This window comes from Panthera tigris, chromosome C2 (assembly GCF_018350195.1).
Source record: "Panthera tigris isolate Pti1 chromosome C2, P.tigris_Pti1_mat1.1, whole genome shotgun sequence".
NCBI lineage: Eukaryota > Metazoa > Chordata > Mammalia > Carnivora > Felidae > Panthera > Panthera tigris.
Genome location: NC_056668.1, coordinates 134,753,927 through 134,771,021, shown reverse-complemented (window position 1 = coordinate 134,771,021; position 17,095 = coordinate 134,753,927).

The window sequence follows — 17,095 nt, the reverse complement described above, 5'->3', positions numbered from 1 at the left end:
AACTTTTTATGTCATACTAGCAGTGTGAATTACATGGATGCAGGCATTTGCCAGAACTTATTGAATTGTACACTTAACATGTGCATATTTTACTGATTATAAATTTTACTCTAAAAAAAGGAAAATTGAACTCTACTTAGTAGGAGTGATCTTCACAGTGGTATGGATAAATAATTCTGAAATAATTGTGTGTTCTCTGGGCAAATACGTAAATATATTGATGATAATAGGTGCCAGATTTTCCTCTGCTGCCGTTATAATTATGGAAGGGAGACAGCTAGAATGAACATGGGAGTGTTGAAGTGGAATTAGAATTACCAAATTCATTGTTTTCAATATATAAATAGGTAGACACAGGAATAAATGTGTGTGTGTGTGTGTGTGTGTGTGTGTGTATTTTTTGTTGTTTTCCCAGCTCTGAACACTGAGAGAGGTTGAAAGCAATGAAATTCTAGTAGCTGTGACCACAGCCAGTACTTAGATATTGCCTCCCAAATATCATTCTCCACTAAAAAGTACCAGGGCTCCCTGGAGGAAAGATTTAATTCCAGTGCTTAAGCTAAAAAAGTACAAAATGAGTTGTACAAGCAAGTCAGCACCTACTCAAAGAACATTGGAGATCTGACAAGAGGATGCCAAGACCAGACGGAAGGGGCTACTCATGTCCAAAACCTGGAACGATTTGACCATCAACATAAATAATGCTAGGAATTATAGTCTATTGAATTAAGTAGAAATATATGGGTCCAAACGGATATAAACCCAACGTACATGTTGCCTCCTTTGCGAAGGTTTCTTGAATGTTTAGAAGCATCTTGGTGAAGTAATTATTGATCATTTGTTGTCTTATTTTTCCTAATCTCTTTTTCAGCATAGGCAGCAGAAATTCTTTTTATATTTCTTAGAGCTGTCTTTCTTCCTTAGGGTCATGTTGTCTTCTATGTTTCCTATATCCATTCCCCCACCTGTACTGGTGGGCACTTCAAGATTTTATCTCATTTTTTTGATGCTTTGTTATGGAGGATGCTGCAACATTAATTGCATTATATTAAATTGTATCCCATCAATTGGTTGCAAGCTATGAAAATGAAAGTAATAGGGGTCAATTTAGTAAAAAAATTAGTTTATCTTGATGCCAGCTGTGAAAAATGCATGCAACTGGCTGAGAGCCAATCACAGGAGCCCTGTAAGGTATATCCTTCCACCTGCTTGCAGAAAAAACCTTATTAAAAAAAAATCAGCAGATAACTGCAGCTCTCCTTCTGTCCTTTGACTCAAAGATGTGTTTTGTTTTGCTCCCAGACTAGACGGTCCTGAATTGGGTTCCCTGACAACACAGGGCTCTGTCAGCCAGTTGGGCCAAATGAGTCAGTGACCCGCCACAATGATGGACATCAAACAGCCATGCAGGTATGAGGATGTCCACTCACCCAGGATCAGAAAGAAACCTCATGCTGGTTTCCAGGCTTCCCTTCCCCTTTCCTCAGCTCCTACTGAAAATAAACGTACAGAAACCACAACAAAATAACCCCTCCACTCCCCGATCATTCTTTCAGAAGGGCCAGAACAAGCAGAAGCAGGCCCTCTCTGAGGTAGGAATTTCCCAGTGAGGGTTAGACTTTAGGGGGCAGGGCTAAAGTACAGATGCTAACCTTACCCCTGCTGCTCACTGAGCTATCAGTCATTTGATAGTATTGCTTTGCTGAATACAGACGTCGCAGCCCTAACTACCTCAGCCAGCTGAGCCTAATCATATTATTATAATGATAACTGAATTGCAAAGTGAGGCTAGATGAGTACCTGTTTGAGACAGAATCCAGGAATATGGTGTGTACGGCTCCAGGGAAGGAAGGGCAATGTCTTAGGGGCTTCAGGAAAACTACCATTCCCAGTGTTTTTCTTTGTAGCTTGTAGGTTTCTTCAGACTCATTTACAAATATGTCTTTTCTTTTTTTAAAAAAACATTTTGAAAATGTTTACTTATTTTTGAGAGAGAGAGAGAGAGAGAGAGAGACAGTGCGAGCTGGGGAGGGGCAGAGAGAGAGGGAGATACAGAATGTGAAGTAGGCTCCAGGCTCTGAGCTGTCAGCACAGAGCCCAATGCAGGGCTAGAACTCATGAATCATGAGATCGTGACCTGAGCCGAAGTTGGATGCTTAACCAACTGAGCCACTGAGGTGCCCCTACAAATATTTCTATAACATGAAAATTACTATATACTGTAAACAATTATAACTGATATCAATATGGTCATTTCTGATCTTCACAATGGGATCAGATCTTCAATCTCAGCATATTCTCATGATAGGGTCATACATATGACACCTATGAAGGACATATGATAATCCCCATTTTATAGATGAAGGAACAGAGACTTGGAGAGGTGTAAATATTTTCCATCATAAAAGGAAGAGAACTATGCAATTCTGGGTTGAAAATAAGTTATCAACGGACAACTGAATAGCTAGTAAGCTGTATCTTGGGTATTTGAAGAAAATAAAAAAGAATGGCAGGACGAAAATAACTGGTAAACATTTGGCCAGATGTTTTCAGTAGAAGATCTGGGATGGGTTCACTCCACAACTTACTGCCTATAAAACTTGGCCTTGAGATGTTCTAGGATGTCGCTGGGAGACACCACTCCCTAGACTCACTTGAGATTTGTTTGATGTGACTGCAGATGACTCAAGACACTTCTATTATATGAATAAAAACAGTTTCCTACTCAGAGCCACAGAGGATACTATTCTGTCCTTTTCCCCATCATTCCTACTTCCTACGTCGTTACCTCACACACAAGCATGGTGTGCCTCCTCATTGGTATTGATTAGTGGAAAGGAGGGTGATGCAGTAAAGCTGGAGAAAGAAAAAAGTTTTGCTTTTCAAAAATCTTGTTTTAGGTTTGAGATTAAAAATTCAGGAATCAGTCAGATTCAGTTTTCTTACCACTGAGGGGAGATAAAGTTTTCAGGAAATGGGAGAATGGCAAAGAACGAGTAGAGAGTACCCAAGGAAACTGGATAAAGATGGACCCCAGCAAAGGGGCCCTCAGTTCTTCACTATGCTTCCACCAGCCTTCATCTGCTTCTGTCTTTAATCTCAGGGGACATAATCGAATTCCAGAGAGTTTGAGGATTTGAATGTAAATGACAACCATGCAAATTTTCATAAGTAGCATCTAGGATGAAAGCAAGACTTAAGTTTCTCTGTGAAGGAGCAGAAATGTCTATGATCAGACAATAAATCAGGATATTTTACTCTGAACTCACTCTATTGTCATGCAGGCCATTAAAGAGGGGTTGTGTGCTGACTTAGGCAGAAGGTGGGTCAAAGTTCAGATACCTGGGGGAAGGAGAGAGAATTAACCAGAGTTTAGTTAGCAGGTATTTTATTCATCACTGATCAGTGAGGACAAAACAGTACAGCTAATCATTTATGAAGCAAAGAATGGGAATTTTGGAGGTCTGTGTTGCCCAGTCACAGGTAGATAAGGAGGAATCTGTGAGTCATATCTAAGTCATGCATGGAATGGCCGTTCTTTCCCATAAGCAATTTCCTAGAACCCAAGAGTTGCGGGGGAGGATTTTTGTAAACTTGCTGTTTTCTAAGATCATAGGGCTTGAGCAAAGTTTCACATTTTTTAAAAAGTTTATTTATTTATTTTGAGAGAGGAAGAGGGAGACAGAGAGAGAGCGCGCAAATAGGGGAAGGACAGGGAGAGAGGGAGAGAGAGAGAATCCCAAGAAGGCTCCACACTGCCAGCGCAGAGCCAACGCTGGGCCCGAACCCACAAACCATGAGATCATGACCTGAGCCGAAGTCGGACACTTAACTGACCCAGGAACCCCAAGTTTAACATTTTAAAAACGGATACCGGCAAACCAGGAAAGTGGATCCAGTATGGTCAACTCTAGGACTTATACTTGGACTCTAAAAACGAAGAAGGAGCCACCACTGCAGCAGCATCCAGGAACAAAACAAAAATTCCTAGAACAAAATACTAGCCCTGTATTTCTTCTTATTAACATTCAATACAAGAAACAATAAGATACTTAAGCCAAAGATTGTTTAACCAACCACATTTTATTTGATATATAAAGTCTCTTCTGTGAACAGTTCTGACCATGCAAAAGCTCAGAGGATATTATGCCATTGAGTCCTTCTGGAAGAAATTATTAGACAATGAATTTAGGCCAACTAAGAAGTAACTAGGTAAGCAGTGTCAAAAGTACTGGGAGTAAATATTGAATATATTTACCTGTAGAAAAAAATATGGAGATTGAGATGTCAGAATGAAATATAAATGTTATATGTCTTCATTATGTAGAAATGATATAACTAACAAAAATTGGATAGGTGAGGGAAAAAGGAGATCAGAAACTGGATATGTTGATGGTCTCATTTAATTTATTAAAAATAAATCTATTAGTAACTAAAGTCAGGTGAGAGAGACAAGGGTAGAGAGGGAAAAGGAAGAGGAAACATCCTAATTTTTAATCACTATTTATAGTAGGGAAGTTGGAGATTTAGTTGAAAGAAGTGTATGATTGAAGGTCTAATATAAAATTATTATAAAGGTAACAACTAAAGGCAAAAACACAGAACTTGAATAGTAGACAAACAATACACAAAAAGCAAAGGAAATAGAGTTTATAATGAAAGAATATCTTTAAAATGATACAATGCAATCCACAATATGATGGAACAAAGGTGAAAGATAACTTTTATATCAATAAGTCACCTGTTAAAAGGCTTAGCTTTTTAAAAATTTTATTTTATTTTATTTTTAAAAGGCTTGACTTAGTTGTTTTTTTTTTTTTAATTAGGCTTACCTTAGTTTTTAAAAGTAATGAAGCTCCTGGATGGATTATACAATGTAATTCTGTGCTCTATGGCACAGACTCATCTAAAACAAGGTACTTCAGTAAGTCTGAAAAGAAAAGAATTAAGGGCAGACCAGAAAATAAAAATAAACCAGGGACTTCAGACAAACAGTATTAAGAAAGAAAGCCTAATAGTGCAGAAGTATGTAACTCACAATGGGCATATTACAGTTATGAATATCTGTGCACCAAACATTCATAAAGCATAAATTACAGGTGATAAAAGCAGAAATAGACATAAAAACACTAGTGGGAGACATGAATTCACCTCTCTTGGTCCATGTCAGATCAGGTGGATGAAAATAATTAAGTATATTGAATATTGAAATAACATAAATAATAAGGTAGAGCTAATTGATAAGGTAATTCTGTACTTTATTACTTTTGAATACGCCTTGGAATATTTGGGAAAATTGGCCATATATTGGGCCACCAGAAAATCTTTAAACTATTCTAAATTAAAAATAAATAGGAATCTTATGTCCAACCATCTGCAATCACCATACAATGAAACTGGACAACAGAAAGACCCTCTTGCCTGGAATTTGTAATAACATTTTCTTAAAGTCTGGATTGAAGAGGAAATAAAAAATGAAATTGCGTCATATAGAAAAAAATGTAATAAAAACACTTCAGAATCTATGGGATGCAGTTCAAATGGGGTTTTTAGGCAAATTCATCATCCTAAAACACTTACCTCCGTAAAAAATGGAGTCACGGGGCTTCTGCACCCCTGTGGACCAGTGCAGAGCTTCTGGGAAGCTGTTGGACGCATACCTGGTGTATTCTGCCTGGTCAGAGTGACAGAGAACAATGCAGAAGGACTCCATCCCACCAGTGCCTTTTCGCACTGGATTGGCTTTGGCTCCGCATCACCGGTTGCTTCTGGTGGGATCATTGGCTAGGCAAAAGCAGGTAGCGTCCCCTCAGTGACTGCCGGGCTTCTTTTTGGTGGTTTGGCAGACCTGGGTGCTTATCAGCTGTCTTGGGATCTGAGGAATATTTGGGTTTTCCTAGCTACACCTGGCACCTTCGCTGGCATTATGGGAATGAGATTCCACCACTCTGGAAAATGTATGCCTGCGGGCTTAGTCGCGGGTGCCAGTTTGCTGATGGTCCCTCACCTTGGAATTAGTGTGTTGAATAGATCCTGTCAGTAGTAGTCGTGTCCCAGCTTGGAGTCATGAAGAATTTAAAAACTTCCACTCTTTTTAGTGTATTAAGAGAAGTAAGTGCAGCATTCTCACATATTCTGATATTTTACTTAAAAAACAAACAAAACAAAACAAATGACACTGAACTTTGAACTTTACAGGAGAAAAAAAGCAGCGGTTATCATTACAACCTTAAAGAGGTGGGTGGTATATAACCCAAAAGCATATTGTTATAGTTTCACACAGTTGGATTCTTGTGTGTTGATGTTATCTCTTCTTTCTGTATCTATAGGTAACGTTCCAAGGGATAAAATGCCCTACTCAGAACAGTATGAAAAATTTTTTTTTGAGATTTAGGATTTCTGTTCTTTGGCTCATCTTAGGGCACAGACATACTTGGAAATTATGTCAAGTGACAAGTCAATGGAAATAAAGTTTACTGTAAAAAAAATGGAGTCGTGAATAGACACCCAATTCAAAATTTAGAGGCCAGAAAATGAAATTCATTAGCCTAAGAAAAGTTGAGGAAGTTTGGTAGATTGAATACTGGTCCCACTTTCAACTCTCTCTGTATTGTCTGCTCCCTCTTGCCTTTGTGCTCTGCCATGTGAATTTCTTTGGCAGATGGGGGGCCGGTAGATGGGATGCATTCTAGGCTTGCAGCACTCACGTGCAGCAGCGTAAAAATCTTGCGCGTCTGCAATTGCCTTCAAAGTAACATGCATTAAGTAGCCTGTCGGTTCTGGAGGAGGAAGAGAGAAACCTAGAAGAGAGATGCACAAACAGTCGGGGGCATGACACAGAGCGTCTTCAACCACCAAGACCTGGAAAGAAACTGCCCCAGGCAACATTGAAGTTCAAGAGTGACAGTGCCATGGAGATTTTGTGGTTCTTTGCTATGTGGCATTAGTATGACAATATGAATTAACTAATTAAAAAATAGAACAATGGTAAATTTTATTTTTTTAAGTTTTTACTTTAAAAATTTTCTTTAGCTTTTATTTATAAGCTTCTATTAAAAAAACTGATAGATTGTTAATCTCATCAGAGACAGAGAGAGAGAGAGAGAGAGAGAAAACCTCAATAGCAAAAGTAAGAAATGTTAAAAGAGAGGGAGAATATTCTGAGAAACAGAGGAAATTTAAAGCTCAGTAAAATCATTTTGCTGCAATATCTAAATAAATTTGAAAACCTGTATGCAATGTTTTATTTTCAGGAATACAAAATATTCCAAAACTTATCTCAGGATGAAATAGAGAATTTAAATGGACTGGTTCCATAGAAGAGAGCCACTACCAAAAACACCAGACCCAAAGAGGTTCATTGAAGAAGTCTACTAAACCTAATGAGAAGATAAGTTAATAATTTAAACTTTTCCAGAGCATTAGAAAAAAAATCTGAAATATTTTGTAATGAATACAGATATCAAAATCTAACAAATATTGTACAAAAAAGAACGCTAAAGAACGTGATCACTTATGCACATCAATGTAAACATTCTCAATAAAACATTAGCTAATGGAAAAATTAAACAATATACCAGAGAAGAACTGGGTTCCACTGAAGAGATGCAAGGATGGTTTTATATTAGGGCATCTATTAATATCCTTCATCACATTGATACATTTAAGGGGAAATATATGATCATAACTAAGCATCTGCAAAGGCATTTGATAAAGGTCAACATTCATTTTGGATTGAAAAACGATAAACATGTAAGGATAGATACAAGTTTCCTATTGATAATCTTACAACTGTGTATCTACCTATTTTTGCCTCTATCTATCTCAGCTCCAAAGCCACATTTTACTTGCTGTGGAAATAAATTGCTTTCTTAGTGCAGTTTATAAATATTATATAAAAGAAGGGGCACTGGGGTGGCTCAGTTGGTTAAGCGGCCGCCTTCAGCTCAGGTCATGAACTCAGGTCTCGAGTTTGAGCCCCTTGTCAGGCTCTGTGCTGACAGCTCGGAGCCTGGAGCCTGGAGCCTGCTTCAGATTCTGTGTCTCCCTCTCTTTGCCCCTCCCCTCCTCATGCTCTGTCTGTCTGTGTCTCTCTAAAATAAACATTAAAAAACATTTTAAAAAAGATTATATAAAAGAAGCAAAAACTTACATACCAAAGAAATATTAATAGAAAGTGAAAAAACTAAAAATAAATCTCACAGGAAATGTGTAGCATATATATATATAAAGGACATATTAAAAAGCTCCTGAAGGATACATGCAAAAAACCCCTGAAGAAATGGAAAAAGAGACTATGTTCTTGGTAGGGTACTCTATATCATAAATATATCCAATCTTCCCATGTGAATTAATTTTTTATGATCCCAATAAAAATATCAATTAAAAAAACTAGAAAAGCTGATAAAGTTCATTTGGAGAAAATAAAAACCAAAATAACCAAGAAGAATAGTCATATGGGAAAGCGCAAGTGGTGGACTAAGCCCTTTCATATATGAAAACATCATTAAAACACTCTGGCATTTATGAATAATAGAAAAACAAACCAGTTGGATAGAATTCCAGAAATAGAGCCAAGTGCATGTACAAATGCATTCTATAATAGAGATGGGATCTTTAATCTATGAAAACTGGGTGAAATGTCCCTTAAAGTTGAATATATATGTGATATCATATACCATAGCAAATTCAAAAAGGATGTAAAAATATAAAATAATAAAAACACTAGAAGAAAACATAGGTTAATTCCATTATAACCTTGGCATGAGGAAGTCCTTACTCTGACTCAAAATCCAGAAGCCATGAAATAAAAGGTTGATAAATTCAATTGTGTTAACAAAACAAAAACAAAAACACCCAAAAAACAAAAAAACCCTGCGCTTGGGAAATGAAATCACCATTAGCAACAATAAAAGATAAACACTGAAGTGTGACTTATGTACATAAATATCTGACTGACCTTACAGATGAAGGGCTAATATCACCAATTTATAATGTACTAGAAATTGCGAGCAACATCAATAACCTTATTAAAATATGAGCCAAAGATATATACAGATACCTCATGAAGAAGCAAATATAACAGGCTTGAAAACACATGAGAAGATGCCCACTTTTATAAAAAAATGCACATTAAAACTACACTAGAATGTTATTTTTTTAAGCTTTAAATTGGCAAGTATTCCAAAGTTTGATAGCACCTTCATTGCAGAGATGGTGGGACTAGATAGGGTGAAAAAGGATATTGACTCAAACCAGTATGGTTCCTAAGGGTAATTGGCCATATCTGTTAAAACTGTAAATACATTTGCCTTTGACCCAGCCATCTCATTTCTCTTATTTATTTGAAAGATATGTTTGTACATGTGCAAAATAATGCAGATTGTTATTCATGAAACATAATACATGCATTTTTCTAATATACAATGTTTGGAAATTACTTGAATATCCACCAGCATTGGACTAATTACATAAATTATCTATATATCTATATCTCTCTATATATCTCCTTTCAAAGGAATATGACGTAGCTGTAAAAAGGAAGGAGGAAACACTATGCATAGATCTATATAAAGGTCATCGGGGTAGATAGATGCTGTGTGTGTGTGTGTGTGTGTGTGTGTGTGTGTGTGTGTGTGTTTGTGTGTGTTTATATATTTGCATGTTTTATATATTTGTGTTTAAGGTAAAAGTGATTTTTAAGTGATTGGCTTTAGAAAGAGAAAAATGTAGGTATAACATGCAATGTTTTGTCTATAATCGAGGGCACAAAATATGTGTATTTGTGTGCTTATTTAGCTTACCTACAGAGATAATGACATTGGTGGAAACACAAAAACCAGTACCAGAAGTTGTCTGTGAGGGAATGGGAATCAGGAAGGGCACTGGACACACACAATCAGGGGTGGGAGCAAGGCTTTCACTCTACATCACTTTACATATTCTTTTCATTCTGAATCACATGAATGTATTATCTATTTAGAGAAAAGTACACCCCAGTGAAGGAATAAACATAATAGCCAGGAAAACATTGATGAGGAGGGGGAAATACATCAGACTACAACCAGGAGACTAATGAATGAGCGTAGAGAGGAAGGGATAGAATCAGTTCCCTAAACGTTGTCATATTGTGTAGTTTGGGGATCAAAATCTCGCGTCCCACTGGCCGAATTTAGCACAGAGATGTGTTTTTTTTCTTTCTGGCCAGCACACTATTGTTTTACAATGACAACCTTAGTATCTGTGTAAGCCTGTACTTTCCAGTTTGCTGTGGTCACCGACCCTCTCTTATTTTATACCAGATGCTGAAAAGCATTTGAGTTCTAATCTCTGATGGGGAGTCACTTGTGGCCATGTGTTTTCATTATCGGCTGTTGGAAACTTTACCTTCTCCAGATCAATCCTTAAGAAATTTTTCACTGGAGGAGAGCGATTAGCTTCTAAAACTCAAAATTTCAGGTGATCCTGTAACCAAGGTGAGAGATAATCTTTTTGAACCCACTTCCTCAGGAGCTAGGGGACCCAGACAAGGTGCAAAGGAGCATCTGTGGTTCTGCCACCTGTAACATATTTGACCTGTTTGTGAAAAGCTTTTCAGAAGAGAACCAAATGTTCCCCTTAACATTTACTTAAAAAATTAGAAAATGCGTTAGTAACAGCCTTATCTCCCAGATTTGCACAGGAAAGGACAACATGACCTTTTAAATATTCTTTTTTAGTTAATTCTTGGGATCAAGATTGAGGAAAGAAATTGAGAATAAATATTGGAAAAAAAATATGACTGTTAAACAGCCAAACCTGGAAGAGTGAGCCCCACAAAAGGGAAAGTAATTGATAGATGAATAATACAATGTGTAAAGATGTATTAGTGTTTTCATTATTTTGTACTATTTCTATTCAGTTGGAACTGATTTCCATAGTAATATAGTTAGCTAAAAATCTGCCTTTGTATATAAGGTCTCCACAGAAAAAGCAAATATGAAAATGGCAATTTTTAAAACAATATTCTGTTTTTTGTTTAATAAAACTAATGTTTCCAAATCTGCTTTTATTAAAACACAATAAATACCATCAATTTTTGACATGAAATCTCATTATATACTGTAAATATTTATCACTTTCTAGGGGGAAGATTATGCAGTAGATGACTTCTCATTGATTTGCTCATAAAGCTGAGTTAGAAGTGAAGCTTCTTTTTATTTTCATAAAAATAAAAGGAACTCAGAATTTGACATCCATTCCATTTGGACCAGCTAATCAGACAAAGCACAGATGGTGCACTTTTCAAGAGCATTTTTTTTTTAGCATTAGAAAAATTATAAAAGTGATGTTAATATAAAAACCTTCCAGGTAAAATAGGAAACAGACAATGCTACCGCAGAGATTATTTCCTCTCCTTTCTGGGATTTATTCTCTTACTACATCTAAAGTTTTGGTATCAAATGTTACATTTAAAGATGGGCAGGACAGTATAATTTATATTGTTTTATGTCTATATGTCTGAGAAAGAAAATGTTTAGAGTCAAACAATGGCTGAAGTGGAATACAAGGCAATGCGTGGTCTTGAGGTCAACAAGCATAGGGCTTCTTGGGGACCAATGTAGCTCAGTCATTGGTCACATTGCTACAAACTTATAGATTCTTGGTCACTGATCATTGATGTCAACAAAGCTATAGATTTGTGAACTCTGGCATGGCTTTTGAGAGTCTGATGAAAGCTACCTATTTTCATACATCCAGAAAATTTTGGATATGAATCCAAGTGGGTCACAGACCTTCAGAAGTCTCTCACTAATAGTCCATAGACCACTGGCTAATGGCCTCTGAAATAAACAATCTCTAAAAACATACTCCAAATATGTTTTATCCATTTATTATTTGCCCTCTTACATTCCCTTTCTCTTTTCTAGAAATGTGTGAACCATTGCCCACCTACAAGTATTCTGATACTGAAGATCTAAGGTTGATTCTATCATTAAGAGTCTTTTGCATAAACTCCTACTTTTTAGTTCTAGTCATAAATCTGACTATCAATCCCACTGTTTGAGACAAAAGAGAGTTAGACTTTATTCATTTTATCTCTTGTTCCTTCTGGGCTAATGATGATGGGGAAAGAAGGGCAGGTGAAATTTCACCATCTTTACTGATTCAATAAAAGTCAACTCATGCAAGACCTGGCATGTTAACTTTTAGATATTTGCTTTTTACTCCAAAGCACCAAGTTATCCTCTAAGATAGTGACACATAATAGTTTGGTGTATTTTTACTGTACCTAGAAAATTTTTTGTATTAAACAATATAAGATCAGATCATCAAAAGAACAAACCAGTGAGCCTTAGAACACTGTTTTTTATTTTGACCATTAAATGCTTAATTTGTTTTTGAAAAGTGTAGTCACTTGGTAGAGAAAAATAACATCTTAGAGTTCTCAAAATGATTCTGATTTTTATGATTCCTTCTGAAGGTCAGAATTTTTTTTTTTTTTTGTGGATGCAACTTGCTGATGCAACTACTCATATGCAATTAAACAATTTATCTCTTAAATATCATGGCTTTGCAATACTCAATTGATGTATTTTTAGAAGGGAAAACTATCCACTTTATGAAAGCAATTATTTAGTTATTCTGGACAAAAAGAAATAATAGCAAGCATAACATCCCAGACTTAGCCAAAGTCAATTTCAAATGCTGGCCTTCTCTGTTCTCGGCCATCATCCTTATTGTGTTACAGTCAGACTCCAGGACTAAAAATAATGAAATGTGTTGGTCTTGAACTTGGTGCCTAGAATATCAATCTTAAAAGACCATCCATCTCCTTGAATGTATTCTGGGAAAACTGGGTTAAGATAGCAAACAGCAGGTAGTTAACTTTCCTCCTGCTCAACACTTCTGAAAATAATAAAGATAATTTCATAAGAAATAAATAATTACTGTGTCTAAAAATGTTTAAAGTTATCAGTGAAGCAGAAATATTCAGAAATTCCTGAATAAATGGAAAAAAGATAGAGTTAGATACATGGCAGTAACTGAAGGTCATGACGTGTACAGAAGCTTGGACAATTGTTTTATATAAGTTCAAAGTTAAGACTCGAAAATTCAGTAGGAGGAGGGGGCACAAGAACAATGGTGAGCGTGATAAATTGAGGAAATATGTTCTGAACACATGGGCAGCTTACCTATCCCCTTCTGACTTGATTCAGTAGGATAAGTTAAAAAAGCAAATGATTGGGAGAAGCTGATTAATATCCAAGGATATGGCAACTTTCAGGAAGGATGTAGAATCTTCCACAATTAGAACACCAATTCCAGGCACTCTCTGTCCAGGAGCACATTCCACTCCCATTGTAATATCACTGCTGGAGAGATATTTATGAATATTTGAACAGGGTAATTCTCCCAAAATGATATATAATTATGTGTGTGTGTGTGTGTGTGTGTGTGTGTGTGTGTGTGTGTGTGTGTATAATTTCAGAAAAGTCGTATTTGTCATGGAATAGAGATCTATAAATTTCAACACCAATTCCATCTAAAATTTGAAATTCTAGTAAAAGGAAAAGGAAGAATGGAGGAGAGGAAATTATTAAGGAAAGCAAAGGTAGAAAGTAATTCCAAAGAAAGAAAGAAATGATTTTTCACCTTTTGACATATACTTCATATTAAGCAAAATATATGCAGTAATTTTATTTCATGGATAAAATTTTAAAACCATTGAGGATGATGAGAAAATTTAAAGTTTCTGGAAAGATAAAAACAGGTTTTGTACAAAGAAATGGAAATCTAATTGGCATCACACTTCTCATCAAAAACAATGTATGTTAGAAAACACTAGAGGAAAATGTTGACTAGTGCTATTTTCATGTAAAAACTCTGACATACACATACCTCAAAGTAAATGATGTGGAAGATCATGTAACAAGATGCTAAAATGGTTTTAGATAAATCACTAAGACGTCCCAAGGTGCGATTCTGGGTCAGAATGAAATTTTCAAAGGAGGTGAGCAAAATCCAGTTATATGACCCTTACATCCTCTGCCCAAAAGAAAGATAAAAAGGATTGGATTTAGAGAGGAAGTAAGCAGAGAAGTTTTGGAGAACCCCACCCCCCAAAAGAAAAAGAGTTCAACAAAGATGACTTGAAGAGCTTACTAGGTGAACCTCCAAGAATATAAGGGACACAGGGTATCTGATTCCATTGTAAGAAATCTGAAAGACAAGACATGGTTTGTGAAACGCTTTCAGGATGCAGTAAAGGGGCAGGCTTTGCAGTACAGCCTATATCAGAGAAAAGGATGCAGAAGTGTGTCCTGAGGCTCTAACTGTGAGCCATGTGAAAGAGAGAGCAGGCATGGAATAATCTTAGGTTCTATCCAAAAGGACCCTGGATGACAGACGGATCATATACAGAGCAACTGTAGATATCACTGAATGTCTGTAGATGCCAGAAAGGGGAAGTAACCAGGTAGAACAGAGATGGATTTGCCCACATCAAAGAAAGTGTACCTGAGAGTCTCAACCATGCTCTAGAAAAGAAAGAAGCAGATTCAAACATCTTCTAAGTTGACAGAGTTCTACTGGTTGATCGCTACAACAGTAGTAGTTAAGTCAGAAATTTCCTGCTCCCTTGCCTCAGTTCTCCCTACTTCAATTCAGAGACCATCAATAGCAAGGTGGAGGACCATGAGTACAAGGGCCAGCAAGAGAAAAAGTAAAGAAAGCCCACCCTCTGATGGCAGGCTTCCCACCAACCCAAGGACTGAGTTGGATGAGAGGTAACTTAAGGAGGTTAAAAGTTGTCTCCTACACAGGGATAAACATTTTAAGTTATTAAACCCAGATTGTGTTGGAGATTTGAAGTACCAAAGGTTTTACTACTGAAGAAAAATAAAAAAAACTAGATGGTGTGTCTGGTCTTTGTCGAAAAGCAGGGGACACCTTAAAATAGATTTAAAGGCATAGAGAGAAAGAAAAGTTGTTTTGTAATTACCTCTCTGAAACTGTGTTTGTTCTCAATATTGCCATTACAATTTTAAAAGGGGACAAGAAAAAGATATATTTCACAACCACTGAAAGTAGGCACATGCCAATTATAATACCAGAGAAAATAGAATTTAAGGTGAAAAGTATTAAGTGAGATAAAATCTTATTGGTAAAAAGTAGAATTCATCAGAAAAATATTGAGTCACAAACCTCCAGGCACCCAAAAGTATAACTTTGATACATATTAAACTAAAACTAATAGAAATTCAAGAAGTAATTGAAATAGATGTATAGGTTTTATATATGCAAAAATAATTTATATTCCATTCAAAATTCAATGAAACATTCCCTAACATTAACCCTTTATTAGACCTTCAAGTGTATTTCAACAAGTTTCTCAATTCAAAAGTCATGTAAGCCATGTTTTCTGGAAACAAACAATTATGCTTCTTCTAAATAACTATGATTATAGAGGAAATCCAACAGGAAATTACAAATACTTAGAAATAAATAATGAGAGCAATGTGTGTGTGTGCACACACACGTGTGTGTAGCCATATTCTGTAAAGTGGTACTCACATGAAAATTTCTAATATTAAATATATTTTTATGAAGCCATAAAGAAATGAATTATGCATTCATTTTAAGAAGGTAGACAAAAATAACAATGAAATATTAAAAAAAATAAAGGGAAGGGGCGCCTGGGTGGCTTGGTTGGTTGAGCGTCCGACTTCGGCTCAGGTCATGATCTCACGGTCCGTGGGTTCGAGCCCCGCATCGGGCTCTGTGCTGACAGCTCAGAGCCTGGAGCCTGTTTCGGATTCTGTGTCTCCCTCTCTCTCTGCTCCTCCCCTGTTCATGCTCTGTCTCTCTCTGTCTCAAAAATAAATAAACATTAAAAAAAAAAATAAAGGGAAGAAATTAAGAGAGAAAAGTGAAGATTAACCATGTAAAAAAACAAAAGCATAAGCCAGGTCATAAAACCAAATCTAATTCTTGGGAAAGACCAATAAATACAAAGTCTTTGGTAAATCTGATCAAAGAAAGAAGAATACAGTTCATAGGATGCCTGGATGGCTCAGTCAGCTGAGTGTCTGACTCTTGATTTCAGCTCAGGTCGTGATCCCAGGGCTATGGGATTAAGCCCCATGTTGGGCTCTGCGCTGTGTGTGGCCTGCCCAAGATTCTCTCTCTCTCTCTTTCCCTCTCCCCCCTCTTTCCTGCTTATGCGTGCATGCTCTCTCTTTCTCAAAAATAAAACAAAGACTGCATTTCACAGTTTTTGACAAATGTGTAGTCTCATGCATCCACCATTACCATATCACACAGAATACAATCACTAAATATCCTAAATATCTAAATATCCTAAATATCTCCTAGTGTCCTAAATATCTCCTGTGTTCCACTTATGTATCCCTTCATCCCCCAGAAACCCTGGCAACCAGTGATCTGTCATTATAATATCATTTAGAGTACTTTCACTACCCTACAAACCTCCTATGCTCTACCTGTTCATCTCTCCCTACCACAACCTCTGGCAAACAGTAATCTTTTCATTATATCCAAAGTTTTGCCTTTCCCAGAATGTCATATAATTGAAATCCTACAGTGTGTAGAGCCTTTGCAGACTGTCTTCTTTCACTTGGCAATATGCATTTAAGTTTCCTCCATATCTTTTGGTGGCTTGAGAACATATTTCTTTATATGCTGAATACTATTCCTTTGCGTGGGTATACCGCAGTTTGTTTATCCAGTCATCTATTAAAGGACTTGGTTGTTTCCAGTTACAGCAATTATGCATAAAACTGCTGTAAACATTCATGTACAGATTTTTGTGCAAACATGTTTTCGACTCATTTGGATAAATGCCTGAGAGTGCAATAGCCGGATTCTTTGGTAAGCCTATGTTTACCTTTGTAAGAAACTGCTGAACTTTCTTCCAAAGCGGCTGAGGCATTTTGCATCCCCCTGAGAGTTTCTGTTGCTCCATACCCTTGCTGGCATTTGTTGTTGTTAGTATTTGGATTTTAGTTATTCTAATAGTTGTGTGATGGTATCTCATTGTTGTTTTATTTTTTTTTTTAATATTTATTTTGAGAAAGAGAGAGAGAGAGATATC